General features: G+C 39.0%; 1 pseudogene; it reads left to right on the top strand.

Moving 5' to 3' along the window:
* Positions 1 to 279: 279 nt before the first annotated feature.
* LOC120608021 (uncharacterized) lies at positions 280 to 397 on the top strand (annotated as a pseudogene).
* The last annotated feature ends 5,490 nt before the right edge of the window (positions 398 to 5,887 follow it).

Below are 5,887 nucleotides of genomic sequence, written 5' to 3'. Positions count from 1 at the left end.
TTCTGTCTTTGATATCACTGATCATTTCCTCCATTTGGTCGACTCTATTTCCCAAGCTTGCGATTTCATTTTTCATTTCTTTGCAGTGTGTGTGTGCGTGTGTGTTTTTAATCCCCAGAAGATCTATTCTGTTCTTTTTGAAGGTTTCAATCTCATTGCTCTGAACATCTAGGTGTTTTTTCAATTCCTGAAATTGTTGATATGACTCGTTTCAGAACTCACTGAGTTTTTTCAGAAGTACCATCCTGAATTCTCTGTCATTTAAATTGCATATTTCTAGTGTACAGCCATTCTACCCTGAACAAGCCCGATCACGTCTGATCTTGGAAGCTAAGCAGGGTGGGCCTGGTTAGTACTTGGATGGGAGACCACCTAGGAAGACCAGGTGCTGTAGGCGTAATAAACAAACAAACTAATAAATAAATAAAAGGATTGTGAGTTGACAAGGTCCTTGCAACCTGTGAGGTCAACCAAGGATTGCTTTGCCTAAAAATAAATAAATAAATAAATAAATAAATAAATAAATAAATAAATAAAATTGCATATTTCTATGTCTATAAGCTTATTTTCTGGAGATTTTTCTCTTTCTTTCTGAGATGCCTTGTCACCTTGTTTGTTCGTGGTGTTTAATGGACTATTTCTCCATCTAGGCTTTAATGGAAGTTTATTCTGCTGTTTTTCCAGAATGATTTATTATAGAAATGTCTGTCTTTAGCCTGCTGCAAAGAAAGTGCTTTTCTTTTGGTTTCCAGTAGGTGGCATCTAAGCCTCTTGGATCCCTGCTTTATATAAAGCTTTAAAAATGCCTTTTTATTTTCTGATAGATATTTAGTCACGCTTGCTACCCTCAGTTTCAGTCTCTGTCAGTGTCAGCGACAGTCTTGGCAGCGTTTGCTCAGATTCCCCTGGGGCTCCGTGGTGATTGGTCTTGGAGGGTATGGGAGTTAGGGGCTGCAGCTCAGCCTCGGTTTTGCAACAGTGGCCAGTAAAAATCAACTGTTGTTTCTCTGCAGTCCTGTCCCACTCCTCTGTTTTCTGCCTGATGACTGGGCCCTGCCGCCAGTTCCGTGGAGCTCACAGCTTTCCTAGGCTTGGCTGTTCAGGGAACTCACCGCAGCTTCTCTCCTCCCCCTCCTCCTGCAGGGAGGTCCAGAGGCTGTGAGAGGCAGCTTCTTTGTTTCTCCTAGTCCACCGCTGCACACCCAGGGTTCTGACCTGTGGAAGCTCTTACGTGCAGATCCCACGCTCAGACGTGCTGGTGTGCAGTTTAGGTGTTTTTTGTTGAGTTTTAGATGTTCAGCTTATTGTTGTTACAAGGGGAGAGATCTGGGGACATCTCTCACTCTGCCATGTTTTTCTGATCATTCTGAGTCTTTGGAGTTCGTACTCTGTTTTCTCAGATGGCAGCTTCATAGCCCAGTACCTAAATGAGAGGACTTGCGACGAAGATGAATGACGTTTAATTCCCTAACAGTTTCTCAACAACTTGGATCTAGTTTTCTCAGGGATAAAATAATAAACTCCACCCTAGGGAGACTGGAAGGAAGGACATTTCTATTTAAAACAAGGAAGAATTTCCTCCTCTCTGAGATCCAGATCTCACTGGAGAGGAGGCGACAGTGGCAGAGAAGGCCCAGTGGCGCCATACTGGTGGAACTTGTGGGAAATCTTTCCTCTGGAAATTGCCAGTGAATTTGGAGCTAGGAGACAATAAATTAATACCTGGCACATGTCCTGACACTCACAGTTTCTCTCTCTATGGAATACAAGGATACTATTTACATGTTCACCTAGCAGGTTTTTGTGGTAAATAAAGTGAAATGGTATATGTGAACTGTTTTAGAGAAGATGCAAATGTCGAAATAGGATTAACAATTATTTGGCTTTGAGAATGCTATTCCTTGGTTTCAGGCTCTCTGATGCTAACTTTGTTGACTTTTCTCAGGCTCTAGGCTACTTGAAGTTTTTCCTTTGTTCAGGCTCCATCTCCTCTCTGATTTATTTGCTGAAGTACAGTCCCTTGGTGGCTGATAAGGTGGGCTCTTCTATATTCTCCTTTAGCATCCAGGCAGTCTTTTTTAGGAACTGGCCTCTGTTACTTCAGCTTCTTTATTTTCTAGTTTTATTGTGATATAATTTATGTACAATAAAATTCACCTATTTAAGTCTTCAGTTTAAAGAGTTTGTTAATTACATACAGTCCTATAACCACCACTGCAATCAAGACATAGAACATTTCCTTGACCCTCCAAAAAGCTTCCCTGGCCCCAGCTACTTTCCATAGCTCGCATTAGATCCTTGCATTTTTCCACTTTCAGTGCACACCGAGGCTCACTTTCTGGGCTGGTTACCACATTCCTTTTTTCTGAGAAACATTTCTGTTTTCATCTACTTTGCAGAATAGAAGTAACCAACAGATTTAGAGCTCAATGATTAACAAATCTTTTCCTTGCTCAACTAAAAGGTCCAACTTAAGTTTTTCCTTAGTCATTTTAACTCTGCCCTCCAAGTGTGGCAATCTTTAGTGATTTTGTTATGTTTTTTAATGCCTAAAGGAGACCTCTTAGGGTAACAGCCATCCACTCTTCTCCAGAAACAGCCCCTGTACTTGTGGTGGGGGTAGGAGAAATGAAATGGCAAGTCTGGGGAACAGTGCACTCTACCCCCTCCCCCAAATACATATTTCAGCCAGAGTTTATTGGACCGTCTGACCCAAGCTGAGCCAACTAGATTCTCTTCCCTGGGTAATTGAAATGTACATTATGGGGGCACAGAGATTGTCACTGGAGTGTGTGGCACTAATGGCAGGATCCTGGAGACAATCTCAGGACTCCTGTTGTTGAAGTCCCCAGAACTGTCCCCATTGTTCCATTCCTTCCCATCCCATGAACTTCCTCTTTTTTCTTGTTAACCAGTTTATATCTGTTTTGTGCAACTTGAGATATTTTACTAAACTGGAACCTATAGTAACTGATATAATTACTTCCAAAAGGTAGAATGGAATTGTTCTCTTACTGGCTGCTGGAAACCTATTCCCAAGAGCTATCAAGGGTGGTAATGTAAAATAGCTTACTTGGCAAAGCTTCTTCTTGTACTGGGAAGTCTTATACCCAGACGATCCCCTTCCTCTTCCTGAACACAGGTCTGGCACTTTCCTTCTAGCCAGTCTTAAGCCTTTCCTCTATACGTGCTATTATTTTCCTTCACATTTGATGATCCTCCCTCACTTTTCTAATGTCCATGAACAAAATCCAATGTTTCCTGTTATTTCTATACTTACCAAAATGTTTCTCACAAATTTATTATTGGAACACATCTTTTATGTTCATAGACATATTACTATAGAGGACAGACCTTCCTGAGATTGCTGATGTATAATTTCAAAAGTTTAAATTCTTGGCTGCATGTATCAAAACTTACTCAAAAATTTTTTCATTAAGAACAAGATTAACAGATTATCAACAGGTTTTTCTCCTCTTGAGAGCCCCTCTAAAACGTAAGAGCTGCTTAGCATTGCTCCTGATACAATCGAGTTGAGGTGAAATGACCATAAACAATAGGAAAAGATCACACGAATGGTAGAAGCGCTTAGGTGGTTGCTTTGCATCAGTCCTAGAGTTTATGCTGGCTGCTCTCACTCGGAAGTAAGGGGCAAGCACTTGAGAAAGATGGAATGGGAAAGCCGAAAACTTTCTATTATGGGTTGAATTGTTTCTCGCACACCACCCAAATTCTTATGTTGAAGTCCTAACTCCTGGTACCTCACAATGTGAGCATACTTAAGAGAGGGTCTTTACAGAAGCAATCGAGTTAACATAAAATAATTAAGGTGTAACCTGTCTTACTCAGTTTGGACCGCTATTACAGAACCATCAGACACTGAGTGGTTTAAATAGCAAACATTTATTTCTTACAGTTCTAGAGTCTGGGAAGTCCAAGATCAAGGTGCCAGCAGATTTTGTCTGGTGAAGGCCTGCTTCTTGGTTCATAGATGGCCATCCTCTCACTATGTCCTTACATGGTAAAAGGGATAAAACTCTCTGGAGTCTCTTTTATAAGGGCACTAATCCCTTTTATGAGGGCTTTGCTTTCATGGTCAAAGGCTCCACCTCCAAATACTGTCACATTAGGGATTAGGTTTCAACATTTTGGAGGGACACAAACATTCGGCCTACAGCACATCTTAATCCAACATAGCTGATGTCCTTACAAAAAGGGGAAATATGGACACAGAGACACATCTAGAGGGAAGATGATGGGAAGAGGCATACGGAGAAGAAAGCAATCTACAAGGAGACAGGCTTGGAACAGATCTTCCCTCACAGCCCACAGAAGGAACCAAATGTCAGCTGTTAGAAAACAGAACTGCAATCATTCATCTGAACATAAAGCTGAACACTTTTTGGTTTATTTGACACTACTAAGGCATGAGATATAATTTGCTCTCTCCTTCATATAAGATGTTCCTAGTAACCCATCAGCTGAGCATGGACTGTAATGTATTAGACCTTCCTATTCTAAGGGAATTCAAGTAAATCCTCAACCAGGCTCCAGGAAAGCTTTCCTTCCCATTATGATGGCTAATTTATGTGCCAATCTGGGCCAATGGGATATGCTGATATTTGGTCATTTTTCTGGGCATTTCTGTGAGGGTGTTTTTGGATAGGATGAATGTTTAAATCAGTAAACTGAGTAAAGCAGACTGCTTTTCACAATGTGGGTAGGCCTCACCCAATTAAATGAAGGCATGACCCCCACCCCATCCCACCTATATCTGTATCTCCTGCTGGTTCTGTTTCTTTAGAGGACTGTAATACACTTGTTCTCCCTTATGTAGCCAGCAATTTATTCTCATCATATAAATTTACTCAACAACCTTTGTAAAATTAGCACTGTGAATTTTGTGAAAATTACTCCATGCCCAAATCCTTTCAGAAATGGTCTGGGTTTAAGAAATAAAACATAAATATCAAATAAAGACGAGGTTAAGAAGAAAAATCCTATTTGGAATGCACTTGTTTTGAAAAAAGAATACTGACAAGCCGATTTGACAATTCAGCAATTTCTTTATACAAATGAAAACTAGCAGACCAAAATATGTCTTTTGTAAATGATGACCTTCTCCGGACCAATACTCACTGTTCTGAAACTTGAAAACGAAAACAACCCCTTTAAAATATAAATCCAAGAAGTTTAAAGGTTTATGTTCATGATAGACTGCTTTCACTGTATTTTTTATTTTAATTTCCTTGGTGCTTTATAATTGCTTGTTTACTATCTTTTATTTAAAGCTGATTTATCATCATTAAAATTACTGTTTCTCAGATCTGTTATTAAAATGTTATCTTAAAAATAAAAACCCTAATTCTGATATAATGTTTGATTTTGGAAATATTTTTTTCCACTCTGGTTTATTTTTTCAACTTTATGCACCTTACAGGTAACCTAAAACTAAACTAAACTAAACTACCTGAATACAATTCAGAGTTGGAGAATTGGGTAAAATGGATCACTACAAATGATTCTATATGAATTTTTGAATAAGAATGTAATGAATTATTTGTTTCTCCTTGGGCAGTTTTCAGAAGAATAGAGATATCATGTAATAGTCAGGCAATTTCTGCACTTTGGCTGAAAACCTTGGGATTTTAGTTTAGCATTAATAAATAATAATAAAATTTTATTTTATTTTATTTATTTATTTTTACAGTAGAAAAGAAAAGTTTTATTAGAAGGGAAAGTGGGGAAGTGGGCCTGAGCAAGAGAAATGTGGCTCAAAAGGCCGATAACAAAATTTTAAAAGGTACATGCCATCTCAGTTGGTTCTACAGCCTCGTATTAACATTTTAATTTTTATTTATTCTTTTATCATGCTAAGTGATTTGGT

The sequence above is a fragment of the Pteropus medius genome, unplaced genomic scaffold, assembly GCF_902729225.1.
Source record: "Pteropus medius unplaced genomic scaffold, Ma_sr-lr_union100, whole genome shotgun sequence".
Taxonomy (NCBI): domain Eukaryota; kingdom Metazoa; phylum Chordata; class Mammalia; order Chiroptera; family Pteropodidae; genus Pteropus; species Pteropus medius.
The sequence above is the reverse complement of the archived record's forward strand: the minus strand, read 5'-3'. Positions and strand labels throughout refer to the sequence as shown.